The sequence below is a fragment of the Anas platyrhynchos genome, chromosome 2, assembly GCF_047663525.1.
Source record: "Anas platyrhynchos isolate ZD024472 breed Pekin duck chromosome 2, IASCAAS_PekinDuck_T2T, whole genome shotgun sequence".
NCBI lineage: Eukaryota > Metazoa > Chordata > Aves > Anseriformes > Anatidae > Anas > Anas platyrhynchos.
The window spans coordinates 49,619,606-49,631,812 of NC_092588.1; the positions used below are offsets into that span (position 1 = coordinate 49,619,606).

The 12,207-nt window shown below is 38.1% G+C and overlaps 1 protein-coding gene across 12 annotated transcripts in view; it reads left to right on the forward strand.

Moving 5' to 3' along the window:
* PIEZO2 (piezo type mechanosensitive ion channel component 2) overlaps window positions 1-12,207 on the forward strand; it is a 312,264-nt gene that overhangs the window by 98,056 nt on the left and 202,001 nt on the right. The window lies entirely within an intron of this gene.

Here is a 12,207-nt window from a genome sequence, read left to right on the forward strand (position 1 = left end):
TTTTGACAGTGGTCTATAGGATGATGGAGATTACAGATTAATAGTCAGTTCCAGATATTTTTTTTCTTTGTCATTTTGCTCTTAATAGCTTCCTATTCATGAAGCCGAGTAAGCTTCATGAAGCTTTTGGTTTCATCAGAAAGTTCATTTCTTCCAGCTGCTTCAAATAATTCTGAAAATTCTGAGAGAGGATTTTTCCCCTTCTCATTATTTTCTGATAGCTAGCTTGTAGTCTTGGACATAGTAAATTAAAATATTTGTTTAAAGCCTTCAATTTAAGATGGTAATTGAAAAAGAGTAAATTTATTCCTCGCAGATTTGTATACTAATACACATCTCTTGACCTTTCCTTACCTTTGTACATACTATCAACCGTTCATTTTTTTCAGAGAAGCAATTTAAAATTTCAGGTTGTCGATGCCTAGTATGAATTCTACCTTTTAGTCTCCAATTATTTGGACTGCTGCCACTGAATGCCTTGCCCATAGTACCTAGGAAGGAAAAATGTCACAGTTCATTCATACCTCACCTGTAGACTTATCTGAAAGACATCTTTCTAGCAGGGCTTGACTCGCTATAATGTTGGCCACCTCCTTCCAATATGCAAAGCACAGGATGCATATGATTGGTTGAAAATTACCTATCTACTTCTCTTTGCTGGTATTGTCCCCAAAATATAAGATTCTTTTATGGAAATGTGATGGCTCATTGCGGTTTGACCTGCAGGCTTATCAAGGAAACTTCATGGTAAACATTTTGTAGTAGAAAATGAGAGATTATTTTTGCAAAATTTCTTTGTCTGATTTACCTAGAACACAACACCCAATACTACATGTATAGTAATGTTTTTACATATGGAAAGATTAAGAGGCAGCTGTTACGTATGCATGCACGAAATTGCAATATTTTGTATTGTATTTTCAATAGTGAAAATACAAATCTAGTTGCTGTTCTCCTGCTTGGTTTATGGGATGTTCCAGTGAAAAGCCTTTCCATACAATTTAAAATAAAACGTGAATGGTATCTTTGGGATCTCAGCATTTCATTGAGTTCTACTCTTCCTTAGTCAAGCCTTTTCTGTAATATTGAGAAATGTTTTGATATCTTCTGAAAAATCAGGTGTCTCTGCAAGCGTAGATGAGTTCCCTAATCTCCAGGTTACATATACGTTCATAGTATACATCCATTCAATTCCACACATAATATGAATGCTGGAATGAATGTAGCAAATAGGTTTAACTCTGTCATTAATATGGAAAAAAAATGTACTTTTGTCCTGAATTCATTGCGACTGGACTGGATGATAAATCATCATCATCAACCAAAGCTGGTATGTCCCAAGATGACATTCCTTCCATTCCCATGGTACTTCATTTCCTGTAAGAGCCTTTGACAAAAGCTTGTTCTTCTGAAATACTGTCCAGAAGCTTATTGAAAACCATCTTTGCTGTTTCATCCAAAATATCCTTATCTCTATGTCCTTTGGTTTCTTCAAAGATTTCTAAGGTCTGCTAATCATAACGATTTTCTAAGGTAATTACTTGGACTCCTCTTCATTGTACGATTCTGACCCAACCATATAACAAATCTGTATTAAAGTTTTCATCAATTTTCCAAGTGTGCAAGTCAGATTTGTAAGTCTGCAGTTCTTCAGTTCTTCCCAATCTTTTTCTCTATAGAATTTTACAGAATGTGCAACAATCTTTGGGAAAGTTTATATTTTAATTTCTTTAGAAAGCTACCCGATTTGGGTGAAAAGATACTGCTAATGTTTTTAGGAAGCTATTTGTTTCTCTTCCACATTATTTTTTTTATAATTTATGAAATTATTTTTTTAAGTTAATATTTTTTTAAAGAAAGAAGAAAGTTACATGGCCATGTGGCATACTATCATTGTATTACGTTCCTCAAATGCCGTTGTAGAAACAAATTTCTTTCAGAAAAAAATTATTCTTCTATCTTGTCTGTCTTATTCCCTAAGCACATCTGATAAAGGAGGAACAAAGTTGAGAGCAAAGTCTAGGATAGTTCAGTTTTATGTGGATGGGGTGTTTTGTAGTCCAGATCATTTATGTTTTTACAGGGAAGTTGAAATGTCATACAATCATAGAATGGCATGGGTTGGAAGGGATCTCAAGGATCATCTAGTTCCAACCCCCTTGCTATAGGCAGGGATGCCACTCACTAGATGTGATTGCTCAGGGCTTCATCTAACGTGGTCTTGAACACCTCCAGGGACGGGGCATCCACAACCTCTCTGGGTAATGTGTTCCAGTGCCTCACCACCCTCCGAATGCAAAACTTCCTTCTAACCTCTAATCTAAATCTCTACTCTTTAAGTTTAAAACCATCCCCCCTTGTCCTATCCAAGTAAATGTCAATGTGTTTCAACTCAGGGGCTCTTTAATTGGGTCATGAGATGCATTATATTTTGCTAGAAATTAACTAATGCAAACTTTTAAGAAAGATGGTAGACTCTATGAAAGACAGAGCCTCTAGAACTTCTTGGGAAAGTTTTGCCAAGGGTAGCAATTTGTAGCACAGCTTCCACTGCAAGTTAAGAAAACATATTTATGTGCACTTACTGTCTTGTGAAAACATCATCCTGGCGGGTTTGTTTTACAATAGCTGTATTAATCTTACTTACATGTAAGCCTTAGCCGTATAGCCTTCCCTTCTCACTCTGCCTTCCATCAAATTTATTTGCTACTTATGAATGCATGTGGGTAGGTACTCAATGGAGAAAGCTATTTACCTCCTAGTAAGTACACATTTTTAATAATGATTTCAGCACTGTAGCAAATGTGCTGCTGTCATCTCCTATTACATGGGAGTTGTGTGGACTTCGCTGAAGAAACTGAGTTCTGGTTAGAATTACCTGCTCTTTGTGACCATGACATGTGCATAAGAAAAGCAAGTTGCAAGCAATGCTTCAAAGAGATATTAATGGCTGAATTAATTTGAGTTCAAAACAAGTATTATCTGCTAGTAACAAATATGGAGAGTCAGATTCCTCAAGGGAAGTAGCTGGAATGCTGTATTAAAAGCTCAAATACTCTGGTGAAAGAACAGCTTTGGCTTAAAATTGCTCAGTGTTCGTGTGCGCTAGTATCTGAGATGATATTTCGTGTATTTGACTTGGTACATTGTTTGCTTTGAAAGCTTATGAATATCATCTGGAGGAAAAAAGAAAAGTTCTGAGTCTTGTCTGACAAAATATTTTGTTAACAAAATGGGTAAATTGCCTGTGTAAACTTGCTGGTCAGAGATTATAACTTGCTTGAACGATGGTATTGTCTATTGATGCAGAGGATACAGCTCAGCTCTAGCAGTATTCTGGGCACAGAAACTTCTAGGAAAAACAGGAAATCCTGCAAGAAGCTAGAGTAAGTAGGCATTTATTATCCTATGCAGCAGTTTGTATGTTTTCATTTCTAAATATTTTTTTTTTTTTTATTACACATAAAATTTTTGACTGCTTACCCATGTCTGTTTGGCATTCCTGCAAATTTCAGTGTCTATCTCTAAACTGAGTTTTCTTCCTTCCTGAGTTTTCTTCTTTCCCTCTGCAGTATTTAAAAAGAGAGAGAAACAGAGAGAGAAATGGAAGGAAATACACAAGTATAGAAAAGAATCTAAAGGAATTTGGTTTTTACGTGCAGACATATAGCCTGGATCATTTTGTTTTATTTTGCTTTAAAAAGTAATGTAAATTTTTTAGCTAATTCCATAGTTTGTAATAAACTGCTACAAATTCTTGTGTTTTTGTGATGTTCTAAGAAATAATGTCATTTGCAATGCGAAAGAATACACTATAGTACAAAAATTAATTGAAATTCAGAAATCGTGTTTTTTAAACTAATAATTTTTTAATGTTTACATTAGACACAGTTGTAGATTGCAACATTTGGCTACATCAAGGAACAATAGTCATGTTCAGCGAAGTGTGGATAAAACAGTTGAAATGTTGAAAAGTTGAAATGAAAACTTTTGCAGGAGATTCTGAACCTGAAATCTTGTACTTCTCTGGTCTGGATTTCACTGTGGCCACTTGGGCACATATTTTTAAACACAGCTAAAAATAATGGCATGAAATCTTGAGCTGTTGTTTGTGGATACACATTTTAAGGCTTGGGTCTGGGCAGGTACAGAATGGACTTTGGCCTTAGTTAATTGATCTCTATTTTGTCTTGCTGATGGAAATCCAGTGAGTGAACTGAGTAGTTTTCTTTTATTGAGGTAATGTCTGCCCATGATTTAAGGCTCTGCTAAGACCAAGCCCTCTAGTGGAAGAAGATGTTGAAAAGTAAGATGCTCTGTAGAAAAAATATACAGATGTTTTTCTTAAGCTAAATATAGATGTATTGATAACTATGCTTACTGTGCAGTGGAAGGATGGCAGCACTTTCAAGAAAAGAAGAATTATTATATGTTTTTATTCTGGGTAGAAATGAGTAACACTTCTTTTAACCATAAAAATAATTACTGATAACTTCAGGACAATTTAAGCATTATCTTTTTTGAATTTACTTACGAAGTATGTGTGAGCCTTAGTGAATGGGAGCCAATATGTGATTGCTTTACCTTGTATGATGGCAAGTCCCTAATCCACCGTATACAGTGTACAAGATACGCCGTTACCAAATTTTATTCTTAGTGTAGTCCTTCCAAATGATCACCTTCTTCTCTCCCCAGTTCATAGCTTTGCCCCATTGTGGGTTTCAGCAAACAAGAGGTCAAACCTCTAAAATGGGATATTAACACTGTCATCAACTCCATTTATTCAAAATATAGCAGACACTGCATATGTTACAGCTGGTTGAACAGTCTTGTGAAATGAGGAAAGCATCCACGGAGATGACTCTGTCAAACAGTTGTAACATCTCTTTACACCTGTGGGCTCATGAAGAACTATGACAGCATGACCATCAATATATAGCTCATTCTGTAGAGCTGAGCATCATTTTACTTCTTACGTAGTACATAAGTCTACTATACATTTAGGAATACTATTGGTATTTTATGTCTACGACAGGTGGTTTAATATGGACAGGGAAGAGTTGAAAGTGCTGAGGTTATGCATACCCCTCACAGTCAAACATGTTCCAGCTGTAGGGAGAAATATGGAAAATTAGCTTCTGCAGAGTGCTGATTTGAACAGTGGGTAGTGTAGAGATATGATAAGATAAGATGATAAGAGCAGCTATTCTGGCTGCTCTTGACTTGGACTGGCGCACGCTTCATTGGGTTAAAAACTGGCTGGATAGCCGGGCCCAAAGAGTCGTGGTAAATGGAGTCAAGTCCAGTTGGAGGCCAGTCACTAGTGGCGTCCCCCAGGGCTCGGTACTGGGGCCGGTCCTCTTTAATATCTTCATTGATGATCTGGACGAGGGCATTGAGTGCACCCTCAGTAAGTTTGCAGATGACACCAAGTTAGGTGCGTGTGTCGATCTGCTCGAGGGTAGGAAGGCTCTGCAGGAGGATCTGGATAGGCTGCACCGATGGGCTGAGGTCAACTGCATGAAGTTCAACAAGGCCAAGTGCCGGGTTCTCCACCTGGGGCGCAATAACCCCAAGCAGAGCTACAGGCTGGGAGATGAGTGGTTGGAGAGCTGCCAGGCAGAGAAGGACCTGGGAGTGATGGTGGACAGTCAGCTGAATATGAGCCAGCAGTGTGCTCAGGTGGCCAAGAAGGCCAATGGCATCCTGGCTTGTATCAGAAACAGTGTGGCCAGCAGGGCTAGGGAGGTGATCGTCCCCCTGTACTCAGCTCTGGTGAGGCCGCACCTCGAGTACTGTGTTCAGTTTTGGGCCCCTCGCTACAAGAAGGACATCGAGGTGCTTGAGCGGGTCCAGAGAAGGGCGACGAAGCTGGTGAGGGGCCTGGAGAACAAGTCCTACGAGGAGCAGCTGAAGGAGCTGGGCTTGTTCAGCCTGGAGAAAAGGAGGCTCAGGGGTGACCTTATCGCTCTCTACAGATACCTTAAAGGAGGCTGTAGCGAGGTGGGGGTTGGCCTGTTCTCCCACGTGCCTGGTGACAGGATGAGGGGGAATGGGCTTAAGTTGTGCCAGGGGAGTTTTAGGTTAGATATTAGGAAGAGCTTCTTTACTGAAAGGGTTGTGAGGCACTGGAACAGGCTGCCCAGGGAGGTGGTGGAGTCACCATCCCTGGAAGTCTTTAAAAGACGTTTAGATGTAGAGCTTAGGGATATGGTTTAGTGGGGACTGTTAGTGTTAGGTCAGAGGTTGGACTCGATGATCTTGAGGTCTCTTCCAACCTAGAAATTCTGTGATTCTGTGATCTAAAAGGTTTTTACTTCCACTGACTTGCAAGCCGGATGCTGTAAGGCTTGACTATGTAAAGTATCAATACTCTAGCAATAAAAGTCAGTCTTATTTTGCAAACCTTTTATGTAACATTGAGAGCCCTTTACTCCGAGTTCATGTGCTTGAAGGTAAAGCATGTGCTTAAATTCATTCTTTGACAGGGTTAAACTGTTGTGCCTTTCAAGTTTTACCAACTAGTCATCTCTGCAAATACAAGCTACGTTTAGAACTTGTATTTGAACCCTTTCATCATCTTCCTTGGCCTTCAGGAGATGTTCTGCTGTCTTTAGTGTCAATTATTGCACAATAGTCCTGATGAATTCAGGAATGGGGACTGACCCATATTCTATTAGCACCTATTTGGTATTTATAAACTTTCATCTGTGTATATGTTTAAATGTGTGTATCTATGGTTGGCGCTTGTGGACAAAGTGGCAGATACTCATTCTGAACTCAGTGACGACATTTTTCTGATGATTAGCTGAAACCAACCCTAGTTTTTATCACCATTGAGACTTTGGCAGACAACAGCTTCAAATCAAAACTTTCTTTTACCTCAGTAAATAAGCTGCGGTATCTTGAGGTGCTTAAAACAGAGCTGACCAAATGTGGGATTTTCTGGGGAAATGATGACATTTTGATTTTTTGTTGTTGTGGATCATGTGTCTTCCAACATCCAGATTTTTCTATAGTACAGAAATTTTCTTAACTTCCCACTCCCAAGTGACTCTGATCTACATACACTGTAGATGATGTTGACAGACTCCTGTTTGGAGCATGGAGCAGGACATGAGAGTCTCTGGATCCTGGTTCCAGATAGGCTCTGAGGTGAAGTTAAGGTTCCTGATGGAAAATCAAGAAGATAAAGTTCTAAAATTACTATTTGAAAGGAATTCTGTGGGACTGATCCTGTCTGTCCTGCAGAAGTTTACTGCAACCAAGCCTTTTCCCCAGAGGTCTTTAGTTTTATGTTTGTCACTTACTGATTACAAGGTTTATTAAAAAATAAATCCTGCATATCTGTAATAGAGTATCTTTATTAAATGAAGTGTCACTAGTTCAGAAGTTAAGAACCCATTAATATTTACCACACACTGTGTGCTATCAAAGATTATGAGAAAAATGACTTGTGCTTTGGTATTGTATCTGCTGTGAGCTGCATAAAGATGTTTTGTAAAAAAACCACTCAAGTGAAACTGTTGAGGTAGAATTGAGAGTGTAGCAGCAGTTCAGTGTGCAATGTATGGCTAAAGAGATTTTAGAATTATCCAAAACCTAACTGACTTGAGAAAATTCAATGCAAAGGTTATACTTCAACAAAATCCCAGTGCAAAGTAATAAAATGTTCATATAAACCACCCAAACACTCAGATCTACTCTGTAGGTGACACTGTGCAGCATCCATATGATCATGAGAGAAGAAATTACACTGTCTGGGTTGTAAATAGGCTTAATTTAATTTTTAGAATTAGTTATTTTTCTCCTCTATTTTTTACGTCCTGATTCTAGTACAGCGTGGAAAGTAAACTTATTGCTTCTGCATGTAGATGCATAGTACTAATAACATAATCAGGATCAATCATTAGTAGTGTTATTAACAGTGTTAGAGACTCAACCAATTTTCTTGTGGCACCCCATCCAATGGATGAGAGAGAGAAAATGCTGTGTAGAATGAAATGCACCTTGCAAACAAGTTAGTAGTTAGCCGCTACAATGTGATAGGCTCTTAACAGCTCTTGGTCTGATTATATAGTAAAAGTTAATATACATGATTTTTAAAGTGGGTGTCAGTGACAACTGACCATTCAGTTATTCTGTGTCCTGCTGGCACACCCTTTTGGAAGAAGCTCTTCTGAAGTCCCATATGTACAAATAAAATAAGATATACATGTATAAATCTGTATATATAAACATTACGGTGCTGTTTTTCTGCATTGGAAATGTGACCAGCAGGCTCCACCTTTACATACAATTGTGGTGTAGGCAGTGAAGAGCTGTGTTTGTTGATGGCTGGGCACAGTTTGTTGTCCCAGCTGGGCACATTCAAATGGTTAGTTGCACTGAGCTTGCATGCCTGTGGCTGGGGGGGACATGCCATCACTAATAGAGTTTTTGGCTGCATTACTTTTGAAAAATATAAAAATAGATTCCTTTGCCACGTTTGAAAGCTTTTGGCCCTCTTTAATCCAGTTCAGTGTTGCAGTTGGGCTTGCTAGAAGGAGTATAATGAAGGCTTTGCATCCTGACCACATTTCTGCTGGGTTGATCGGAGGGGAGAAGGCCCTGGAGCCTTCTGGAAGGACCAAGAGGCTATGCAGCCACCCTGTGTGTTTCTGAAGCACACCAGGGAGTGTTTCTAAAGCCATGTGCCAGGTTTTGATCCCACTGGGTACTGTTAGGAATGACACACTGCACCTGAAAGCAAAACTACTTTTTTCTAATCCTTCAGGCCAGTTCTGAGGCAAATTCTGCTCTTTCTTTTCCATCCACTGCAGTTTGTTGAAGCTGGTGGCACCATGCAGTGTGGGTAAAATCAGAACCCATCCATAAAGGTACAAATCCAGGTATTTTGTGAGAAGATTCTTTCTAGATCAGTCTTGATGAACATATACGAGCCTATACATCTAAGACAGAAGGGAATCAATCAGTGTTGCATTTTGATTTCCAGTGTGGGCTGAGGTGTTATTCCCTTTTATTGCCATCTCAGTCCTGTACACATACAGTTAATTTTTTCTTTGTGTGATTTCAAACTAAGTTTCCAGTAGAAAGAAAAAAATACGTAAGTAAAAATGCAGTCAAATGGGTTTATCCAAACTCTACTATAAATTGAAACTCATCCTTTGTCCAAATCTGTCACTTCTTCCTTGGCATGTATTACAGATCCAGTAATTCACTGACATTTCTAACAAACACTCCCATTTCTCCCAAGTTGTTGATGTCTCTCCAAAACTTTTGAAATCAGGGGCATAGTATTTCTAACTCTTCTCCAAATTCTTGTAGTATCTAGTTTCTTCTGGCACAGCTGAATACTGTACATGCAAAGGTCGGCTGCTCAGTAGGATCTGATGGTGGTCCTGTCCCACTGATAGCCACAAAGAGAACAGCTCTTTAAGAATGCTGTAATGTGCACCAAGCATGTCTAGTTGCCCTCCAGTAGTATATTTCCTCTGCCATATTTACCAGCACACTGAGACTTCATTTATCACAAGAGTTCCTGATCCTTTAAAATATTATCTTGGTGCAGAAGATGGTTTGCCAGCATTTCAATAAGTGTTTTGTCAACATTTTTGACAGTTCCTAAAACGATGACAATTGCACAAGTTTGGTCTTTGTTAAAGAAACGCTTTGTTCGATCTACAGTTCAAACATTTTTGTTTTCAAGCTTTTAAGAATGAATTCTAAAATTGAGGATTTTTTTGGAGAGGTATGGCATTTGGAATATTGAAAGATGGATCCAAGATTTTTAATAGTTTATTTCTTTGTATGGAAACAGTTTGGGAAATTAATGTGCATTGGCTAATTGTATTGCAGTTTGGTTTACTTTAGAGGCTGACTGAAACAATTTTGTTAAACATTCCAATTATAATTTGATGTGAAAAATTCATTGCTTAGTTGCTTAGTTAACTCCCAAGCTCTGGGGAGAGTTTGTGACCCAAAACTTCAGAAATTCCAGTCTCTTTTTAAAAATCTCAAAGATTTAACAGAACTGTTGAGTACATGGCATCTGTATTGTCAAAATGTTTGTCTTCAACTTTAAAATACATTTTAAAAATGTATATTCAGAGTATGCAGCTCTCTCATAATATAAGTCTGGGATCTGGTAATGCAGGGAAAAAACACCAAATAGTAAGACTTGCCAAAAAACTGTAGAAGTCCTTGCAGTCCTTGTATTTCATTACATATGGCATCACATTTAACAACTGATTTAGTAACATGTAGTTTGTCATATATTCACTCTTCTCGTGATTTTGAAAATATGAATTATTTATGCTTTCATAGTGCTTAGAAGTTCTTGTCCTAAGCCAGGACACTAGGCCAGCTTCGGTACAAGTAAAGCAAAAAAGACCTCTGACCAAAACCAAAACAAAACAAACAAAAAAACCTACTTCATGTTCTATAATGTCTTGTATCTGTACAGACTCTGATGGCTGACCAGTACTGAGCTATGTACAGTTTGACTACCAAAGTCATACAAAGTTTTTAAATAGTGAATGTAGCTTCTTTTTCAGATTGCAAAATTTCGTACATGGGCTTGCTCATTCCATCTGCCATTTTGTTTGAATTCTTCAATGTCTGGTTAAAAAAAGAGAGAGAGAGAAAAAAAAAAAAAAAAAAGGAAGTTCATTAGAGGCATTAGTATTTGAAAGTTGCACTGTTAAGATAGTGATCATGTAACTAAAGTTTTGAGTATTATGTTTCTCTAAAATCACTAAATCATATTTATCTGATTCTTTGCATTATAAACTATGATTTGGGCCATCAATTATATCTTTGAAATGTGATGGTTTCACACCAATGAACAGCCAAACTCCAACACACCGCTCTTTCACTTCTGCTCTCAAAGGAACAGGGAGAGAAAGTACGATGGAAAAAGGGCTCAAAGATTAAGGGCATGGAAATCACTCACCAATTATCATCACAGGCAAAACAGTCTCAGAGTAGGAAGATTAATATAATTTATTACTTATCACTAGCAGACTAGAACAGTGAGAAACTAAAAGCAAACTGAAACCACTTTCCCCCTAAACAGACCTCTTCCTCCTCCTCCCCCCCCCAAGCAGCTGAAACTGGTCCTTATCAAACATGAGACACCTGCTGGACTCTTCTCATAGAGGCCACTCCTGCAGCCCCCTGGTCCTTAAGCCTTGCCATGTAAGCCCAACCCAATATAAAGCAGAAAGCTAATTTACTGGATAGATGCAATTTTATTTTTATTTTTTTTCTCTATCTGAAATAGACCTGATCTAAAAATCCATGAAACCAATATGATCTGACTATCAGATCAAGGACACTACTCCTCTGAGCTACTGGCATCATCAAAGGGGAAAAAAAAAAAAAAAAAAAAAAAGAAAACACACAGAGGGTATTTTATCATGTTTAAAAGAAGTGAAAAGTTGGGTATTTAAAGCATCCTGCATATGAAATTTCTAGATATTCTGGTTAAGATCATACTGTATACTAGGCAGATATGGTAAGTGAAAATCAGTTCTCAAAGAATTTTAGATTTCATTTTACAGAGAGTACTGACTGGTGAGTTGCTTTGTGCATGCATTGAGCTAGTGACCAAAATCTTCTTAAGTGAGTGCATTTCCCTAGTGCTGTCTTATGTCTCTATTTCAGTGCCTTTGCATCTTTTCTTATAGTGCAAGTGGTTATAAACCACTTACCAAATTTCAAAAGGACTTCTGTGAAAGGTAGACTCTGCCCATCAGGAAGAACACATTCCCCTTAGTGGGATCTTTAACCTAAACTCATGGGACAGTTGACTCCCTGTCATGAGCTTTTGGATGCATTTGCTTAGTAATCCAATCTGAGCCAGAGCACAGAGTCTTGGTCATCATGTTCTTTCTAGAAGTTGCTTACAATGGATCCACGCAGAGTACAAATGAAAGAAACAGGATGCATGTAGGGTGAACCTTTTCAGAGTATACTCTGCTAGTTCTGCCCTCCACAGCCTTGGTTTTATTTATATCCTTATGTAAGAATTGCAGCAATTTTTTTTTTTTTAATCTGTACATTAAAAAATTGACCTTCAGATGCACAAAGCGGATAGTATAAAATACTTAAGAAATAGAAATTTTATTGTAAATAGATCAAGTAGGGTGACAGGTAGTATATAGTCTTTCATCAGCAACAAAACTTATTGTTAAAGTTGCATAT